Below are 22744 nucleotides of genomic sequence, written 5' to 3' on the forward strand. Positions count from 1 at the left end.
AGAAAATTTATGAACAAAAATAAAGCTGCATGAGAAATACTTCAAGGAATCAACAAGTGGGATCTTATTGAAAAGTTTTTGCATGTCAAAAGAAATAACCAACACAGTAAAATGAAAACCCATGAATTGTGAAAAAAAAAATTATAGCAAATGGTCCATCACACAAAGGACTTCTAATTAGAACATATGGAGACTTTTTTTAAAATATGAAAATATGTAATTTATTACCAACAAGGTAACATTTCCAACACAAAGTTTTAAACAATTATACACACATGTACATACAAAATAGGACAAAATTACATAAGACTTTTTAAAAATCAGGCCCCCAAAATTCAACACCCAATGCAAAAATGGTCACCTGAGATAATGTGCACTTCCTGGATGAAGAAATGCAAATGGCTAATAAATACACAAAAAAATGTTTGACATCATTGGTCATTTGAGAAATGCAAAATTAAACAACACTAAGATTCCATCTCACCTCAGAAAGAGTGGCTATCAACAAGAAATCAATCAATGACAAATGCTGGAGGGGTTGTGGGGAAAAAGGAACTCTTCTCCACTGGGAGTGTAGACTGGTACAACCACTTAAGAAAATCAGTGTGGAGATTCCACACTAAAAAAAAACAAAAACAACCTAGAATTAGGGGTCCCATTCAACACATTTATTCCCCTCATGGGTATCTTTCCAGAAGAATTGAACACATCATACCACAGCAATATATGTGCACCCACGTTTATAGCAGCACAAGTTGTCATAGCTGAATCCTGGAGACAACCCAAATACCATCAACTGAGGAATGGATAAAAAAGATGTCTCATTTTTATACAATACGGCATTACTCAACCATAAAGAAAGATAAAGGGCCAGGGAGATTGCCCAGTAGAATAAAAGCACTTCCCTGGCAAGCGCAAGGGCCAGAGTTCAATCCCCAGTTCTGCTAAAAAAAAAAGAATATATAAAAGAAAAAAAAAAAAAGAAAGATAAAATAGATGTAACTAAAGACCATACTCATAAGTGAAACACATCAGACTTGCATATGTAAACGTTGTATTGTCTCTAGCATAAGAACTTGAAAGAGAAAATCCAAAAGGTACAATAGATGCTGTGAAAAGGAAAGAATCTGTTCAAAGTGAAGGAACAGCTGGGATAAAGGAAAGGAGAAAAACAAAGAAAAAAGAGAAAATTATATATGTATTTGTATATACACAGGACACCTCGAATAATTTTACTGCTGATTTCTATTGATCTAATGAATGGAATAGCTAATGCTTTTTTTTTTAACAACTTTGCATGTTCATATCTGGTAATCTGAACAACTAATTTGAAGACAACAATATACGAGGTATTTTGTTTTGCAAAATTGTGTATCATTTCTAATGCTGTATTTTGCTATTTTTATTCTCCTTAAAAAATTTTAAAAAATGAAATGCAGGGAAAAAATACAGAAGTACCTACGACATGAAAAATTATTTTACTTCACTCCTAATAGAAGAACCCACACGCACATTGCTTTTAAAAGGTAATTAAATAAGCAGAAATTTTCAAAGGTTTTAACCCTGCAGGAAGACATGGAAAAATAAGTATACATGCAGTGTGGACGGGAGCTGGAACTGGCGCTGCTAAGTGGATGGGAGCTGGACTTGACGCTGCCACGTGGACGGGAGCTGGACCTGACTCTGCCACGTAGGAGACTCGGCAAAGTTCATCGAACACAAAACACACGCCTGGTCATCCCTACAGTCTGCTTTACTAGGAAACCGTCTGAACTTCACAGGAAGGAGAGAGAAACAGAATCATTCATTGTACTACACTGTGCAAGAGTAAAATAAGCAAATTGGCAAAAACAATCTAACTTGCTTATGAGCATATAAAAAATAACTTGTTTATTTAATATCCTTAGAATAAAATGCTACACAGGTGAGTAAATGACAAGACAAAGCTATGGTGTCAGTCATGGTATGGAGCAAGCTCTGAAGACATACTATGACGGCAAAGAAGGAAATAGAAGTATCAGACGTGAGGTGTGCTGCTGTTCACATTTTTGAAAGAGGAAAAACACATGACCATAGTGGCTCAGTATTTCTGTATCATGAACAGCAGTGCTGTCTCCACAGAGGAAAACAAATAGATGAGGAAAAGAAATAAAAGGAAGAAAGTTTTCCAGTATATTGTGTATACTTGAAAAACTTTGTTGAAAAAAAAGACTAAATATTATGCTCTCCAGCAAAGAATCTTTTTTTTTTTTTAATTCAGTGTTTTGCTTTACTTGTATTTTGAGTTTTCCAGTGAAGACGCCAAGAACTGCTGTCGGGTCTTGCAGGTTGAAAGCCATGACACAGAGGCCAACTCCAGGCAGGGGGTGGTTCTGAGTGGGGCTGACTGGAAGTCAGACGGAGCTTCCCAACGGGCAGCTGCCAGCTTGATCTCCAGGCAGGGTACTGCTTTCCTAAACCAAGTAGCATGGCAGTGTTGGAACAAGGACGTGCTCCTGAAGGCTGTGAGACAGTGAGAACAGGACAGCGGCATTCCACAGTGGCTCGGCCATGGGGCCAGTCAGCTACCTTGAGATGGAGCTTCTAGCGGAACAAAGTACCCAGTTCTCAAACAGAAATGATGGTGTCCAATTTGACACCAGGAACAAGAACAGACTCATCCACGCAGCAAAGAATTCAGCTTGCTGGAAGGCCAAGGACCACAGGATGTGGAAGCTCTTCAGTTTGGGCAGCCGCCGTGGAGTATGTCAAAGGCCCCACACCGGAGTGAAGACCTGCAAACTCTGTTCAGGTAGGAAGGTCTTTAACCCACACCAGCCAGCCGCTCAGCATTGTGGGGCTTACCTGGCTGAGGGACACTGTGAGAAATGGGGGGGTTTCTTTAGGCTGAATTAAGTCTTGAAGTATGTCATAGAATTTCAAATAGGAGAAATGTTTTAAATAAAAATACAAGGAAGCTGCCAGAAAGGTAGAAAATATCACACATACAGAATTCACAGCAGTGGAACTTCCATCCAGTGAGCAGAAGGAGAGAATACTGTAGTAGAAATTAGGGAGCTCACCCTGGCATAAGACCCTAGGAACACAGATAATATGGGAAACGCCCCGCTGATGGCTCAAATGTGTCTCCCAAAAGCATATGCTGGAAACTTACCCCTTTCCCCACCTCCTGCAGCCACACTGGAAGGCAGAGCCTGAGAAGAATTAACTAGTTTCTGAGGGCAGAGTAAGGAGCTGATGTTGCTGTCATCCAGGCAGGCTTGTTACTGTGGCGGGAGTGGTCTGTTACACATGGGGAAGTATGGCTCTTTCCACTCCCCCATGATCTTTTGTTCCTCCACTTTCTGTTGTGCAGTGGGAAGGTCCTTGCTGGAGGCTGGCACAATGAGGGTGGATTTCCTGCCTCCAGAAGGAAGAGCCAACACATTCTGGCTCACTGTCAATTACTTAGTCTCAGGTACTCTGCTTTGGAAACACAAAATGGACTAACACAGAGTCCAAACCAAAATTAAAGAATTTATAGTATACTTTATGTAACACAAAAAAGCCTACTGCTAAGGAACTAGCTTACAATGGATTAACTTCACAGAATGTTCTTTTAGTTCTAAGTCATTCTATAAGCCATCTTTAAAACAGCACCAGAATTAAGTTTTGAATGAATGGTTGGGTGAATGGGTTCTCTTAGAACTGTCCAGTAAATTGCTACCATACTGATAGTAGAAAATAATAGCTTTGCTTCTTTTTTTTCCATAATTTTATTGAGAAACAAATAGCAATGAGACAGTTTCAAGTCAAATTGGTAGGACAGTTCCAATAATTAACACATTGCATACTCTCTTCCTAGTGGTTATTTGCTGTACAAGATGCAGACATGATAGCCTATTTTACAAACACTGTTAGAACAAATCCCTCTATTCATTAAGAGAATGTAACTATATATCTATCCTAACCATTTTGAATACACAGATACAGAATGGACATTCATCTGTATCCCCTTTTTTGTTTAGTTCCGTCATTTGAATATTATAGGTGTGTTAACTCAGCAAAATATTCTAAAAGAGTCCAGTAGCTCATAATAGTATTGGGTCTTCCACTTGACTGGCAGTGTCAGAAATTGTTGACAAGAGTCCCCTACAGCTCAACATAACAGCATGGCTTTACTTCTTATACATGGTTTCTATACTTTTCTGCTGGTTGGTTAAGACCAAGATAAAGCAAGACCTATGCAACAAGAGTTGTAGCTTTTGGATCTGATAAGGTCAGTGAAATCCTCTCAGGATTTATCCTGAGATCCTGTACCTCAGATTGTAGATCCTTTGTCAGTGTCAGCCATGTGGATGAGTCACAGCCATTGCTTGGCCAATGTGCTCTCTGTGAAAGCCGGAGAGAATGTTTTCTCTCCATGTGACTCTCCTTAGGCACACTCTACATCATCGATCATGTTCCTCTTTGGCCCCATAATCTCCTTGATCAGAAAATTTGGGACACTACTGAGTTCCATAACGTTACAGTGCAAGTTCTCATATGTCCTGAGTCTTAATTGACCTTGGAAGGCTAGGGCCAAAATGTTGGTTTCCTTGCGGCCCTCCTTTTTCTCTAATTTTGGTCTGCAAACTTAGGTTGTTAACCCTCCAGAAGAGAAGCTTATTGTTATTACCATACAACCTACGCTGTTAAGCTTAACCTCACTATCTATCTGAATATCAAACATCTTAGGCATAACATGGAACAGGTATATTTCATCAAGTATTGATATGCTGAACTTTAAGTCCCTACAGAATATGATGAAAAAAACATTTAAAAATTAAAGTATACTTTAAAAATAGGCATAAAGAATTATATAATTCTTATGTTTACACATAAGTTCAAATTTTTAAATATTTCTGAAATTCTAGGATTTTTATTATAAACAATACTAACTCCTTCAATTGTTTTCACGAATCCTATTCACCTTTTGTTTTTATCACTTCTTCTCTTTCATTGTCATAGCCAAGTCACCTCACTTCTCCAAACCTGTCCAAGGTGAGGCAGTGAACTACGAAAGGAACATTTGAACAAAACACTGACAGAAAGTCTGGCTTATGTAAGACTGCTCTGGAAATCATCTTTTCAGGTGCTGCTGCCACTTTCATATCCATTCCCACATGGCCATTTCTTCTGCACAACATGCAATGTATAACTACAAACAAAATATGCAGACCTAGACTTCTCACAGTCTTGACTTTACTATCAGAACTTTTGAATGCTATCTTCAACTTCCAAATCAGTATGTGTTTCTGTTTCCTTTTCCCTTCCTTGCTAGCCATGTAACTTGAGCAGAAACAAGCAATAGCAGCAAGGACACAAGATGGAGCAAGAAAGAGTGTCACCAAGGCTACTAGAGTCAGAGAAGGACCAGATCTTCCAGAAGACCACAGGATGACACTGACCTATTATTCCCTGATATCTTTAAACTTAAGCAAGCTTCTCTTCCCCAACAAGCCCAGGTGCAAGAGTTTAGAACTAGTTGATTCTGGGGCCAGGGAGATAGCTCAGTAGAATAAGCACTTGCCTGGCAAGTGCAAGGGCCTGAGTTCAATCTTCGGTTTCAGAAAAAAAAAAAAAAAGAACTAGTTGATTCTCACCTCATCCTCCATTGCACAAGGAAGATGAAGGAGATGAAAATGCCTCATCAGAAGACAGTAGGAGGAGAATATTCCTATCAATATTCCAAGAATCCCAAGTTGGAGCTATTTTCAAGAGTAACATGGTTTAGCGGCTTCTCTAATAGCTGTAGTAATAGTGAAGTAGTGGTAGCAATGGCAAATTCAGAGCATTTACTTTACACAGCAGACAAGCACTGTGCTCAGCCCTTCCATAATTCTCACAACCACCTTATGAGGCAGGAGCCATCATGACCCTCATATTACAGGAGGAGAAACCAAAGTTTAGCACAACCACTTGGCCAGGGCTATTCAGCTCCTAAGTTTGCATAAAAATACTTTCCAAAGCTCAGCCCCAAGTCATATCACTATAAAACAGTATTTATTTCTATGGAAAGAACATATGGTTTTCATTTTTATCCACATTTAGCTGATGACCCAGTGTTGAGCAGTTTTGAGAAAACTGGTTTCAGCATTATGGTGGAAGGAAGTGAATGATGAGCTGAGTATGGAGACCTTGAGTCTACCCATTCTCTGCTGCTTTGCTGTGTGACCTGTCTGGAGCCCTCAGTAGTAACCCTAACGTAACTAGCTACATAGGTAGATATCTAAAAAATGTGATGTAGAATTGAATGTAGGTTGGCAGCAGCTTACCTCTTCTCAAAAAGAAAAAAAAAAAAAAACCTGCTCAACACAGTTAATGGTATATAGTAAATGTCTCCTTAGTTGTCCACAGAGCAATTCACAACCATGACTCTAAATACAAATACTGTATACCAAATGTACTCCTGAAAAATGCAATGTTATGGATGTGAACAATATATGATTAAAGTCAATGTGCATATACAGTTGTATTAGAAAGTATTACACAAGAACCCTAAATATCTCCAATGATTGAAGACGGTCCTACAAAGTATACAAAGCACAATATATAATGTACAAATACCACCTGTGATATTTACATATATACATTATATATGCCTTTGTTTTTATAACAAACATCTCTGTAAGGTTAATGTATGGTAAGAAAATGTACAGTACAGGTAAGGTTCTCAATTAATGATAGCTATAATCACCACTAAAAACATAAAATTATTTCATTATTGTGATTATATATACAAATTTAGAAACACTGTAATCAGTAAATCTTTTGCTTTTTATAATCTTAATACTGTAATTTCTATCACTGCTTATGAGAATACTAATTTAATGAATAAAAACCCCAACTAAGTTAATAGGGGTTGTTTTCTACTTATTTCAATCTGTTCCTAAACTGTGAAAGACAGCAAATTATTAGAACAGAATGCTCATACTCTAGTCCCATCTCATTAATACAAGAGCTATAGAGTAAGTACAACAGATCCTCTCATTCATAGGAGGTATGTTCCAAGACCCTCAGGGGATGCCCATAACTGCAGACTGTACCAAACCCTATAAATGCTTTCTTTTTCTATTAACACATACCCATAATAAAGTTTAATTTATAGCTTTTTTTCTATTAACACATACCAATAATAAAGTTTAACTTCCTTCCTTTCTTTAAGGAAGGAAGGAAGGAGAAGGAGAGAGAGGGAGCAAGCAAATTGTGGTCTTGGCAAAAATAAGTGTATGTATAACTCTCCTGCTCCTAGTCATCTCTGTAAACTGGACCCCCTCCTAATGCTAATAATAATATAAAGAAAAATTTACAGTCTTATTAGTAACTTTCCCATCAATAAGACACAGCAACCAAATTCTACAACTTATCAATAACAATAACAAAATGAATCCTTTGAAGATAAAGTATGATGAAGCAAAAAGTAAATTACTATAGCACTTCACAATAGACATATTTAAACTTTAATAATTATAAATTGAGCATCTGCCATTTTTTCAGTTTACTAAAACCAAATATCAACATTACTGCCTATGATATTTTCATCTGATGCTTTCAAAAGAAAAAGTAAATGCAAAGTACTTTTTCTGATGTTTTAGGCAGTATTTCTAAGACAATGAGACTGTTTCTGAAGTGTCAATTCTGAATCAAGTTATATCTTTATTCCCTTATGATAAGCACGTTTAGAAACAGACATAATATTGCTTACTCATATGCATCTCAATAGCTATAGTTTCACATTTACAGATAATACTAAAGCTATAAAGTGACTACATGAAATAATTCATATACAATACCTATATTAGACAGCATCTGTAAACAGTGTTGGCTCAAAACATGGAAGATACATTTTTTTTTAAGAAAAGAAGATATTTTATCACTCCAGATTTGGATTTACCAAAAATATTTAATTTTTGAAAAAGTAATCAAAATTTTTATTTAATTTAAAACATTTATTTAATTAACTTATTATTGTATTTGTTCATAGGGCATGCTAAATACTCTGGTGTCACCCTTCATAGCCCACAACTATACTCCTTTAACACATACATTCACATTGTTGAATTTAAGTATTTTGATTATGAAAAATTTCAATCATGTACAAAAGTAAAAATGACAGAAAAACAAACCACAATATCCCTCACCCTGCTTTATCAATTAACAATGGCAAATCTAATGTCTACTCCCAAGGACTGGCCAAATAGCTCAACAGATTAAAGCACCTGCTTAGGCAGACGCAGGGGCTGGGAGTTTGATCCCTGGGCCTGCCGTACCGGTGCCAGCCCTGTGGCACACTGAGTGGCAATTCAGACTGGGTGTGGTGGCATGCGCCTATAATTTTACAGCACTTGGGAGACAGTAAACAGGAGGATCACTACAAGCAGTGAGATCCTGTACACCCTGGATACCCTGTCCTAAATACAAAAAAAAAAGAAAAAAAAAAAAAGACTAATGTCTACTCCCGCTCCTTCCCACCCCAATGGATTATGTATGGTCAAGGAGGTAGACCAGTAGAATAAGTGCTTGCCTGGTAAGCGCAAGGGTCTGAGTTCAATCCCCAGTTCCACCAAAAATAAGAAAAAAAGAAAACCAATGGATTATGTATGACAAAATTTCATATATTATTTCATCTTTAAGTAATTTAGCATGTGCTAAATACTTATGTTTATATGTCTAAAAAACTTCTTTTAAATACCTAAATAATTTCATCTAAAGAAATTAACCAATAAATCCTTATCAGGAATATGTAGCCAGTGTACAGTTTTCTAATTTTCATCAACTTTTTTTTAGCAGTTCATTTTCTCAAATCACAAAGCTCCCACATGATATTTTGGTTGGTCTCTAGGATAAGTCTCTAAAGTTTGCTCTCTTTCATTTTTTTTTTTGTCATACACCGTTTGGAAAAAAAAGTCTTAAGAACTATTTGGCACTCTGTATCTTGTGCATTACACTCCATTACTGTTCTGTATGATCCTTTGCCTTTCTACTTCTTTAAATCATCAATTCTTAAATACTATACTGAATGCTTCAGCTTGATGTTTCCTGTCTTTATCCACCAGTCTTCTAAAAATGATCTTCATCAGATTAAAAAAAAAAAAAATAGTAAAATGCTAAAAGGAAAAAAAAGTGAGAGAAGAGCCACGGATCATCAGTTGTTAGTGTTTAAGCAATTATAAGTACTCAGCTAGCCAAAGGATGCACAGTAAGGAGCATCAGATGTCTTTCAGCTTCTAGCCCAAAGTAGCTATTGCACCTCCACTGCCATTTCAGACATGTCTAGGTACTTCCACACTGTCTACAAGGACAGCATACGCACAGATCTGAGCAACGTATGCCTACAACGAAGGCCGCAACTACGCTGCTTGCCACTCTGATTACTTTGTATCATTTTAGAAAAACAAGACAAAAGTTATGTGAACTATTTAATATCTTTAAAATAGAGGATACTGGGGCTGGGGAGATAGCTCAGTAGAACAAGTGCTTGCCTGGCAAGCACAAGGTCCTCAGTTCAATCCCAGGTTCCAAAATAAAATAAAATAAAATAAAATAAAAGAATACAAATATTATAATCACTCTTATTTACGCAGGAAAGACTAACATTTTATATCCAAGAATGAATTCAACAATTACAGACCAGTTGTTACTCAAGATTCTAGAATATTACTTTGTTCACCAAATCTTTAATGTTTTTCCCATTCCTTTACCCTCCTCGTTTACAAGTTTTGTTTCCATTTTTTCCTCATTTTTCTTTGTCTTTTCTCTTTTTTCCCTCCTACTCCCACATTCCCCCTCCCAATTAAGTATTTTCTCCCTAGTATACATTCTGGTCCTTATTTACACTTTCAGTTCCTTACACTAGAGAAACAACATGATACTGAGATATGCACCAACTCTTAAAAGTTAAAGACTAGTAAGCACCAAATCTCTTTATTTTTTTTTAACTGGAGACTGAACTCAGCACCTTGTGCTTGCCAGGCACTTATGTCACTGAGCAGTATCTCCAGTTCCTGGTAGGCATCAAGAGGACAAAGATTTAACATAGCAAGCTATATATCTAAGAAAACATGGATTCGTGACTTAAGTAGTGCAAAGAAATAGACATTAATTAACTTCCATGGCTTTAGAAATCCAACATTTTAGTTCCAAGTAACATAGTTTTGCAAAGAAGAACCAGATGTTCCCTGTCCCTCACTCCAATGAGAAAACCGTTAGACCTTAGCTAGCGTCAGAGTATTCAAGTCCAAAACACTTTAAAATAAGCATAGATTTTGCAAGCATCAACTCTACTCACAAACAAGAAGTTCTACTGTAAAAAAAAAAAATGTAAAGGACAACTTATCATGCACTGCCTTTACTGCCTCCTTAAACAATGTGCTTCTCTCAGATGTAAAAATACCAAATACATCCCAGTATAATAAAAATGTTACCTTATAGGGCATAGCTGCTACTGTTTATAAAGCTCTCTCATATTTCAAAGCAAATGACAAGTGACAAAAATTAAACTAAACCAGGGGAAAGTGGGAAGTTTTCATCTGAACCATGTTAAGAAACTAAACTTTCAAGAGTACTAAAATTATTGAGTATTGAAGTCACTACAATATTTCAGTAACTACACAGCTTAACATTAAGGAGCTTAATAATAAAAACAGGTGAAATGGATTTTAAGAAAATAGTAATAGGGGCCGGGGAGACGGCTCAGTAGAGTAAGTGCTTGCCTGGCAAGCACAAGGACCTGAGTTCAATCCCCAGTTCCGCCAAAAAAAAAAAAGAAAAAAGAAAGAAAAGAAAAGAAAAGAAAAAGGAAAAGGAAACAGTAATCCACAAAAGAGTACAGCCATTTACAGTGCTGTTGCCCAAGAAGAAACGGTGTCCTCAAAGGGCAGCTCGATCACAGGTGCTCCAGGCTTCCCTTGACCTCAGACAACTTCAGAATATGATATGCACACTTTCATCAGCCTTGGAGACTTACATCTACTTAGAAATTTATTTTCGTTAACGACAATGTTAAAAGTAAATTAGCTATGAGGGTGTCAACCAGCATTGAAAACTTATGTGAAAATCATTTTAATTAGAACATAATTCAACTGAAGTCAACAGTACCAAAGAAGTTACAGACAAGAGGGGGTAGATAACATGTAGTCTCTAGCCAGCTAAGGGCAACATGAGGGCACAGAAAGGAAGGCAAACTGTGGGGGAAAAAAAGGAAGATACTAAATATACCTAGACAACACCAAAAGTCCGGCTAAGAGCTGGAGGGTACCTATGCTACACATGCCTGGATGAGGGCTAAATTCTCAAGTCAGATGTAGGTTAGAAAGCAGCAAACAACAAGACACTGCTACAGCAAAATGACAGGTTTTTGAAACCAAAACTCCAATTCTATTTCTGATTGACAAATCTCACAGGAGACAAAAATGAAGCTATAAAAGGTTCTGAAAAAAGCAACATGATGGTGAAGAAGACAAAAATAACCTTTCTTTATAATGGTAACTTCTAAAAGTATAAGACAAAAGGGCTGGGGAGATAGCTCAGTTGTCTAAGTGCCTGCCTGGCAAGCACAAGGACCCGGCTTCAATCTTCAGAACCACATGCCATGTCAGCTCCAGCCATGCTGACCACCAAAACTGGAGGTGATAGCATAGGTTTGTAATCCCAGTGCTGGGGAGGCTGAAATAAGAGGATCACTACAGAGTCCAATGCCGGAGAGATGGCTCAGTAGAATATGCACTTGCCTAGCAAGCACAAGAGCCTGAGTTTAATCCCCAGTTCCACCAAAAAAAAAAAAAAAAAAAAAAAAAAAAAAAATTAACTATGGAGTCCAAACTGCATAGCGAGACCCCATACCAAATACATAAATTAAGAAAAACAAAAGACTAAAGAATACAGAATCAATTCATTACGTGAAGCAAATTAAGTTTTATCAAATATAGTAATTGTAGAAAACAAGGTATGACCCATAAATCTTTGTATAACTGAAGAATCTTTGTATAATTCTTTGAAAATTCACAGATGCAAGATACAAATCAATAACCAGATGTCTGAGAACAGCAGTAAGGATATCATTGTTCTTTCACTAAATATCTCAGAAATGACATCAAGGCAATAGGATGCTCAAGCGCATAGACATTAATTGTGAATGAGCTCATTCCTATGCTTCTACTGGCTCTCATATCTGAAATCAGAAGCACTGCCGCTAAGCATACGTACCTGCAGTTAGGTACTCAGAAAGATGAGGAAGGAGGACGCTCGAGCCTAGAAGTTTGAGACTGGCCACGACAATACACCAAAACTCCATCTGATATTTGTTTTTAGTTTCTTTGTAAAGAAATATTTGTCCAGCTGAAAATCTGACACAAATGCCTATAATAGTAACAAAGAATTGGCCAGAAACTACGTAGTGCTAAAAAGAATGAAGAGTCAGAGAACATCTGTATCACGGGTCCCAAAGAACTTTAAACAATATTAGCACATCCACCATAATTTGAGAGTTCAGGGCCAAGGAGATAGCTCAGTAGAGTAAGTGCTTGTCTGCAAGCACAAGGTCCTGAGTTCAATCCCCAGTATCGTTCAATTACTTTCATGATTACAAGAAACCTTGAAGGTAATCTGTCCTGAAGCTAGATAACTAAGCTCTACTTATTCATGTTTCCTTGTCTATTGTGTGATTACACAGTAGGTTTTCACAAAGTCTCCCAATTTAATTCTCATACCCACAAGAACTTTGTGATATGAAAAAGCAAATAGTAATGTTCCTGTATTACTTATGAAGAAACTAAGGCCTGGCCAAGCTCACACAATTTGTAAGTTGTATTTACCTTAAATTTCCCACAAAGAACAATTAAAATGTCTCCTCCGCTGAGTTTTCTTTTTTTAATCAAAAACATAATTTTGAAGTAATTGTAGATTTATATATGGTGGTTAGGAAATATGATGAAGAGTCAACCTACCCTTTTATCAGTTATGCCCAGTAGTAGCACCTTGGAAAACTTAGAAAAATATAATCAGATATCCACAATGACACAATCAAGACACAAAACAATCCAAACACCCCTGGGGATCCCCATGGAGCCTCTTCTCTTTTGGCCTCCATATATGCCTTTACTTAGAATCACTGATCCATCCTCTATTTCTGTAATGTTATTTCAAGAATATTATGTAAATAGAATAAGCCAGTATTTAGTCTTTTGGGATTAGCTTTTTTTCACCAGTATCATTCTCATGAAATATATATCTCCATAGTTAATCCTTGTATATTGGTTGGTAGTAATATTCCATGCTGTGGATGTACAATTCCTTGTTCAATTCCATTGAACTATAGGTGGACTGTTTCACTTTTGGGGAATAATGCTCAATAAATATTTATGAACATGTTTTTATGAATGGAAATTTAGGATTTTGTGAATGTAAGTTTTCATTTTCTAGTTGCTGCCTCACATGGTAGTAACATACTTCATTTTTTAAAGAAAATTCTAGAATGTTTTCTGGGGTATCTTTTCCACTTTCCATTCCTCCTCACAATATAAGTGATTCCATTTCTCCAGATCCTTATAGTATTTGGATTCAGTGCCGTTAACTATTTTTAATTTTCCTTGTGCTTCTTAGTAGGTAGTGACAGTTCATCAGTATTAATTTTCATTGCCCTAATAGCTAATGAAGTTGCAAGTCTCCACATGGGTATGTCACCTGTCCTTTTCTATCCTCTTCAGTGACATGTCCATAGGGTTTTTTAAAAGCATTTTCTAGCAAGTGCAAGGGTCTGAGTTCAATCCCCGGTTCTGTAAAAAAAAAAAAAATGATAAAAGCATTTTCTAGTTGAAAAAAAATTACTGTTAATTTTGAAAACTCTTCACATATTCTAGAAACTGAGTATGTATTTCACAAATATTTTCTCCTAGTCAGTAACTTGTCTTTTATTAACATGGTTTGTCACAGAACATGTTTTTTTTTAACTCTGATGAAGTACCATCTATTGGTTTTTTTCTTTTATGAATTATGCTTTAGGGTTCTAACAACTTTACTATGCAGAGGTCCTGAGGACTTTCCCTGTATTACCTTCTTAAAGGTCTGAGTGTTAGGATTAGAGATGTAGCTCCATATGAAGATCCTGGGTTCAATTCCTAATAACAATAATAATAAAATCTACTTTTGTGACTTACATTTCAATATGTGACCCATTTTTTTGTTGTTATTAAGATTCTATGAGGTAAGAAGTTCAAGTACAGATTCATTTGTTTGTTGCTCTGAACAATGGACATCCTGTCAAAAATCTGCTAAAAAGAATTTTCTTTCACTGAATTATATTTCAACTAGTCAGTTGCCTGTGGCAGGGTGAGGTTTCTTTGGCTTTTTATTCCACTGATCTATGTATTTATCTCTCAACTAAGATGCAGTCTTGACTACAGTGGCCATACAGTAAGTGTTGACATTAAGAGTGAATCTTCCATCTTCATTTTCAAAATTGTTTCAGTTCTTTTAATTCCTTTGCCTTTCCATGGAAATTTTATAATAATTCTTTCATTTAAAAGAAGTCTTCCTAGGAGTTGACATCAGCCACAAAGGCGGCAAGAAGTAGCCCCTGAGTCTTTTGGCTCTCTGGGCAGCACCATGGTAGTAGGCAAGAACAAGTGCCTTACAAAAGGTGGCAAAAAAGGAGCCAAGAAGAAAGTGGTTGATCCATTTTCTAAAAAAGACTGGTATGGGCTGAGGTATAGCTCAATGGCATAAGCACCAGCCTGGCAAGCTCAAGGTCCTGAGTTCGATCCCTGGTACCACTAATAAATAAATAAACAAATAATAAAAATGAAAAAGAACTGACACTTAAAAAAGACTGGTATGATGTGAAGGCACCGGCTATGTTCAACATAAGAAATATTGGAAAAACACTCGTCACCAGAACCCAAGGAACCAAAATTGCACTGATGGGCTCAAAGGTCATGTGTTTGAAGTGAGCTTTGCTGATCTGCACAATGACGAAGTTGCCTTTAGAAAATTCAAGCTAATTACTGAAGATGTTCAGGGAAAAAAACTGCCTAACTTCCATGGCATAGACCTCACCCATGACAAAATGGCAGACCATGATCAAAGCTCATGTTGATGTTAAGACTACCGATGGTGATGCTTCGACTGTTCTGTGTTGGCTTTACTAAAAAATGCAACGATCAGATCCGGAAGACCTCTTACGCTCAGCACCAACAGGTCCGCCAGATCCAGAAGATGATGGAAATCATGACCGGGAGGTGCAAACAAATGACTTGAAGGAAGTGGTCAATAAACTGATTCCAGACAGCATTGGTAGACATAGAAAAGGCTTGCCAGTCTATCTAACCTCTTCATGATGTCTTTGTCAGAAAAGTAAAAATGCTGAAGAAGCCCAAGTTTTAATTGAGAAAACTCATGGAGCTTCATGATGAAGCTAACGTTGAATGAGCTCATGGATATGAACCACCAGTGCAAGAGTCTGTTTAAGATCCAGATTTTAAACAGTGATAAATAAAGTCCTATTTGTGGGGAAAAAAAAAGTAGCCCCTGAAACAGCCTAAGGAAGAGACTAAGGAGATAGAGGAGGAAGACAGAGCATTCAAAAATGAGCAAAAAGAGAAGAAACCTGAGCTAAATACAAAGGTCACATGAAAGAGGCCCCTGGTGGAATTGAGAAATCTGGCAAAAATTAACTGTCCCTTCTGCCTAAGATGATGATGATCCTGAGTTCCATTCTCCCTCAGATATCTGAATTCTCTACCATAACATCTTTTGACACCTATAACTAGAAGTGTGTTCTTCAAGGCTGTTGTACATTTAAAAATAAAGGGGCGGGGGAGAGACAGAGAGATCATACAGTGCAGTGGTTTATTGTCTATCTAGTTTTCATTTAACCAATCCTACCTCAACTGTGAGTTTAAGGTAAGCCTGCAATCCTGCCATAGTCTGCTCTTTGATCTTTGTTCTACTTTTAATTCTGTATCATTTGGAATTAAACCAACTTATTTGAAAGATAAAAGAAAATTCTTCCAGAGATTTTGATGAATTCATTAAACCACATATTAGGGATCTATCATCTTATACTGAGCCTTACTATCCATCACCAGTTTGTCTTTTATCTAGATCTCCTAAATGATACTGTATTTTTTAATTTCAGCACCTATGTGTTAATTGCTGGTATGTAGAAATACAATGTTTCATATAATAAACTTATTGAGTGACTTGCTTAACTCACTCATCAGTTCTACTGTATTGTTGTGGTGATGGTTATGGTAGTTGTGAAGCTTTTAACTAATTTTTCCAGCACTATGTTGAGTAGGAGGCTGATAACAAACTCCACTGCCTCATTCCTAATCAGGGGCAGAGAGCAGTTACTTTTTGACCACTAAGTATAACGTGAACTGTCAGCTGTAAGCATTCTGTAGATGATCTTTACCAATACACTTTTTTCATTCCTCTTGATTTTATTTACATTACCATATGCTTGCAGTACATGATTAGATTAATCATGGGGAGCTAGAACACATACGCACATTTTAATTCTTTTCACATTCCTTTTTTCTCTCTTCCCTCCCCCTCAACAATTTAATCACCTTCCTATTTTGAAATCGTCTATTTAATATTATCTTTTTCTGTTCTTTATTTATACTTTGGGTTTCTCACAAAACTGAAACCCTAAGCTATTTAAGTATGTATCTGTTTTAGTCTATCTTTGGTAGATAGGGTTGTGATATACAGTTCATGCTGGCCTTGAACTCACTTTGTAGCCCAGACAAAGTGAAATACTGGGCTCAAACTTCCAGCAATTCTCCTGCCTCAGCCTCCCAAGTCCTGGGATTACAGATGTGTACCACCACGACAAGCTAACTTCACTTAATATCATGGTTTCAAAGTGCACTCGTTTTTCTACATAACTCAAACTTATCCTTCATTGTAAATTAGTATTTCATTGTTCACGAATACATTTTCTTTATCCATTTATCTGTGGATAGAAATGTAGGCCACTTCCAAGACTTAAACACTATGTGTTGTGCTGCTACAAACATGGGTAGGACTGTCTCACTTTCATGTGCTGACTTTTGATGAATTCATTAAACCACATATTAGGGATCAAATAACTTTTGGCGGACAATGCCTAGAAGGCAAATTGCTGGGTGGATCATATGGAAATTCTACTTTTATTTCTTCAGAAATATCCATGATAATTTCCATACTGTTTACTAGTTTACACTCTGACCAACAATGAAGATGAGTACCTTTTTTCTCATAGCCTTGCCACTTTTTGTTATTATCTGATTTCTTGATGACAACTATCCTTTCTGGAACAATGTGAAATCTCAATGTTGTTTTAATCTGCATTTGTCTATGAGCCAGAGATATTGAAGATTTTTTCTTATGTTTGTTGGGTATTTGTATTTGTCTTCGAAGAAGTGTCAACTGACTTCTACTGCACATTTCTGATTGCATCTCTTATTGGGGGTATATTCTAGATAGTACTCCTCTAAACAAAGAGCAGCTGTCAAAAATTTTTCCTATTCTATAGGCTATCTCTTCAGTATTTTGGCTCTTTCCTTTGCTGTAAAGCATATATATATATATATATATATATTTGTTGATTCTTCTAAAATTGGGATACTGTTTAGGAAGTCTTTGCCTAAGTCTATAGTTTCAAAAGTTTTATCTTCCAGCAGGGTATTTTCTGACTGAATTATCTAGAACCTTGATCAATTTCTAGTTTACTATATAGTGGGGGAAATGTGTCTACATTCAATCTTCTGCATATAAACAGCGAATTTCCCCACCTATTAAAGAGGCTATGCTTCCTCCCTAGTAGATGTGCTTGGCCACTTTGTGAAAGATCAGATAACTGAATGTGCCAGAGGTTTTTCTGTATCTTCTATTCTGTTCTACTAAGGCACATCTCTATTTTTCTGCCAACACCATGCTGTTTCTATCACTACACTTTTATAATTTCAAACCTATGATGTCTTTTTCAGGATAGTATAATTTTCTTTACTTGTACTTCCTTGGTTAGGTTAATTCCTAAGTGATTTTGTGCAGCTATAGTCGATAGTATTGTTTTCCTAACTTCTATTTGGCTTCATTATTGATGTATACAAATACTACTGATTTTTATACACTGATTTTATATAGTGCTATTTGTTATTAGTTGAATAGTTTTAGAAATCTTTTGGTGAAACTTTTTAGATCTTTTACATAAAGGATCATGTCATCTGCAAATAAGTTTGACTCTTTGATATATGGATATGTAGATATACAGATATATCTAGATAGATAAATAGATAATTTCTCTTATCTGATTACTCTGGCTGTTGTACAGGAGTGGTGACAGTTAGCATCCTTGCCTCATTTCTGATTTCAGAAGCTTTCTGTTGTTCCTCATTTAACATGCTACAGAGGGTAGGTTTGTCACAAATTACTTATGTCAGATTGAGGTAAGTCCTTTCTCACTTATTTTATTTAGGGTGTTTATCAATGAATGGCATTATTTTTGTCAAAAAATTTTTCTACATCTATTGAGATGACTATGTGATTTTTCTCTCTCTCCTTTATTTACATAATGTATTAACTGTTTGACATATGTTCAACTATCCTTGCACCTCTCACAAGAATCCTACCTGACCATGATGTATAATCTTTTCGGTGTTCTACTGCATTATGCTTGCCAGCATTTTGTTGAAAATCTCTGCACCTATGCCCATTAAACCAATGGCCTGTATTTTTCTTCAGTTGAGTCTTTGTCTGGTTTGGGAATTAAAGTAATGCTAGCTTCCAAGAATGAGATTGGCAATACTCTTTCCTTTTCAGCTTCATTAAAGAGTTTTGAAGATTACTGGCATTAGATTTTCCCTGAAGTTCTTGTAACATTCAGCAATGAATGCATTCAGTCCTCAACTTTTCTTAGTTGGTGGGATTTTTTTTATTACCATCTCAATATTACAGGCCATCACCAGATTGTCTGAATTTTTATATCTTCTTGGTTCAGTTTTGCTAATTCATATGTATTAGGCATCTACTCATTTCTTCTGGATTCTTCAATGTACTGGACAACAAGCATTCAAATACACAGTTATAAGTAATCTTGGGGATTTTGGCAATGTCTGTTGTAATTTTGCATTCCATTTCTACATGGACTGGTAGGAGTCTTTGCTTTTTTATATGACTAGGTAAAGGTTTGTCTATTGTGGTTATTCTTTCAAAGAATAAACACTTTCATTGATTATTTTACTGTTATAGTCCAATCGCTTGCTCTGTGTGTGTGTGTGTGTGTGTGTGTGTGTGTGTGTCTGTCTGTCTGTCTGTCTGTCTGTCTGTCTCTGTTTCATGTATTCACAGCTATACACTTCCATCTTAAGACTGCTTTTATTGTGTTCTGTAAGCTCTAGTGTGTACTGGCATTATTTAATTCTAAGATCTAATTTTTCTCTGATTTTTTTTGTGTCCATTAATTATTCAAATGCATTGTTTGTCATGTGTTTGTATAATGTTTTCTTTTGCCACTGATTTCTAGTTTCACTCCATTATTTGATAATACTTGGGATTTTCTTTTTTTCAAAACAGCATGCTTTATGGCCTAGCATATGGTCTGATTTGAAGAAAGTTCCATTTACTGGTGAAAAGAATGTTTATTAGGGAGAACATTAGCTAGATATGTTAAGTCAATTTACTCAAAGTTGTGGTCCAAATTTCATGTATCTATTGGCTTTTCATCTAGTCATCTATTTGTGACAGATACTGAGATCCCACACTATAACTGTATTACTATCTGATCATGTTCAGCAGTGTTTGTTTTATGAAGCTGGATACACCAGTGTTCAATTGTATGTATTTTTATAATTATCTGTTCCCACCGAAATGGTCCCTAATCAATATGTAGTCCCCTAATCAGTTTTGATTTCAATTCCATTTTGTCTAAAAACATAACGGTTACTCTGCTTGCTTTCAAGAACCAAGAGCATGGACCAATCTTTTCCATCCTTCAATTTTTAGTCTATAAATTTATGTTGCGATAAATGTGTTTTTTCTTATATTTTAAGTTACTCCCCAGTAGACAGCATTCTGGTTCTCTTCTTTTGTTCAATACTTCAAAAAGTACAAGAGAAACCAGGGTAAAGAAGCTGATTCAGCCAAGGACACATATATTGGCAAGAGTTTCAGTCCAGAGATTTTCAACTAACTAATCAGTGGATATTCCACTAATATTCTCTGAAAAGTCACTAATCAAGCATGTTCTTTTCTGCTATAACACTCTTCTATAAAGATAACTTGTTCACAATGAACTCAGTAAAATGGGAAAATGTATATTATTATTTCCCAGTGTTATAGTGTCTAGTTGTCCCCACAAAGCCTCATTGAGTCATGGGGGCAGGCTTCTAGGGTTTATGATTGATTCATGGTCCAACGCTGGGATTATGGGTGTGAGTACTACACCGACCCTAGGGTAGACAGCCTGCAAACAAAATAAGCAAAGATAAGAGGCTTGCCCACTGCTGCTCCTACTATTTTGTTCTTGCTGCTTTTGCTGATTCTACCACCATGAACTGTTACCCTCTGCCATGTGCCACTCTACCTTGGAGTCAGCTGACTATAAACTGAAACCTCCACAACTAAGTTAAAAAAAATCTTTCCTTCCATAATTTTGGGTATCAGGTATTTTCATTCAGAAAGAAGAGCAAAGTAACTAAGACATGCACCAATTAACGAATGCCAATTTAACATAAAATTCACTTAAAAAAAAACAACCCAAAAACAAAAAACTGAAGCCACTATACAACATGGGAATTATTCTACTGTATATGAAACACATCTATGCTACTCTGTTGCTTTTGAATGACACCTTCTTCTTTAAAAAAAAAAAAAAAGAATACAAAATAGTGATTACAAACTCAACATTTCACTGAACAAAGAGAAATTCAACAACGATTGCTATATTACATGATTGTCTCTTCAAGTTAGTTGGTCAGATTCCCAACTACAAACGTTCAAAATTCATTTAAAACAAAAACTAACAAAGAAGTTACCCGAAATTCAAAAGAGGAAAAAAAACAGAGTAAAAACAAACAAAAAATATTTTAAGCATTAACTGCTCCTTTCAAAACACCAGCAGAAATTAACAGTACAATTATCCAAACTGTTCTGTTTATATACCCCAATACTTTTTTTTTCTTCCTTCTTTCATTTGTCCTTTTCTTCATCCCAGTTTTTCCTTCCTACTGAACAAATTCTTTGCCTTTCACAGTATCTGTTGTACCTTGTAGATATCCTTACACTTTTCAGGTTCTCAAATGAGGGAGACAATACGATCTTTGCACATGAGGGTCTGACTTATTTCACTTACCATTATAATCTCTAGCTGCATTCATTTATCCACAAAAGACTCGAATTTATCTTTTTTAAAGCTGAATAATACTCCATTGTGTAAAAATACCACACCTTTTTATCCATTCCTCAGTTGATGGGCATTTAAATTGCTTCTAAGATTTAGCTATGACAAATTGTGCTGCTATAAACATGGGTGCATTTATAAGTCTGTGGTATGACGCTTTCAGTCCTTTTCAGAAAACATCCAGGAGGGGAATAGCTAGCTTAAATGGGGCCTCCACTCCTATTTTTTTTTATTATCTTTTTATTTATTTACTTTTTACATATTTAGTACAGGGTCTACAGAGTCTCACTACACAGATTGGACTTGTAGTGATCCTCTTCTTTTCAGCCTCCCAAGAGCTGGGATTACAGGTATGTGCACCACCATGGCCAGTCTCAATCACTGTCTCAGCAAGCCCCAGGGTCAGGGCCTGCAAGCACACTGGAAATCAAACCCCAGTCCATGCATTCTGCCTAAGCAAGCACTGTAGTACTCTGAGGTACCTGGCCAGCCCTATTCCTTGCTTTTTGAGGAATCACTACACTGATTTCCATAATGATCATCCCAGCCTGTGCTCCAACCAACATGGAAAAAGGTTCCTATTTCTCCACAACCCTCAAGCATTTGTTTTTGGTGAACCTCTTGATGATAGGCATTTTTTTCTAGCATTCGATGGTATCTCAGCATTGTTTAATTTGCATCTCTTGAATGATCAGTGATGTTGAACATTTTTTCATATATTTATTTGCTATTTGTATCTCTTCACTTGTGAAATGTATATTCATCTCACATGTCCATTTCTGGACTGGGTCTTTTAATTTTGGCGGCCTGATTTTTTAAAATTCTTTGTACATTCCAGATAGTTCTTTGTAGGAAAGACAGTCTGCTTGTTTCCCACTTCATGTGTTTTCGTTTTATTGGTGATTTCTTTTGATATGCAGAAATATTTCAAAAAGATGACAATCCATCTGTTGATTCTTAGAAGCATTTCCTTTGCAGTGTTATCTTTGTTCATCAACTCTTTACCTATCCATATGTCCTTAAAGTTTCTACCTACTTTCTCTTTCAGAAGATTCAATGTTTCACTTTTAATATTTAAATTTGATCCATATTGACTGTAGTTTTGTACATGGTGATAGGCATGGGGTTATTTTAAGTCTTCAGCAGGTGGAAAGTCACTATTTCCAGCTCTATTTATTAAAGAGGCTATCTTTCTTCCAGTGAACATGTTTGGACCATTTGTCAAAGATAAGGTAGATGAGTGTGTATGTATTTGTACCTGTATCTTCTGTTTCACTGATCCTCACATCTGTTTTTTGCCATACCATGCTGATTCTATCACAGCAGCTTGTAGTATAATTT

General features: G+C 36.3%; 1 protein-coding gene and 1 pseudogene across 3 annotated transcripts in view; one reads left to right on the top strand and one right to left on the bottom strand.

Moving 5' to 3' along the window:
• Positions 1–22744, bottom strand: part of Arhgap32 (Rho GTPase activating protein 32) — a 337222-nt gene that overhangs the window by 230588 nt on the left and 83890 nt on the right. The window lies entirely within an intron of this gene.
• Positions 1594–15444, top strand: LOC101580807 (annotated as a pseudogene).

This window comes from Octodon degus, unplaced genomic scaffold (assembly GCF_000260255.1).
Source record: "Octodon degus isolate 3935 unplaced genomic scaffold, OctDeg1.0 scaffold00136, whole genome shotgun sequence".
NCBI classification, from domain to species: domain Eukaryota; kingdom Metazoa; phylum Chordata; class Mammalia; order Rodentia; family Octodontidae; genus Octodon; species Octodon degus.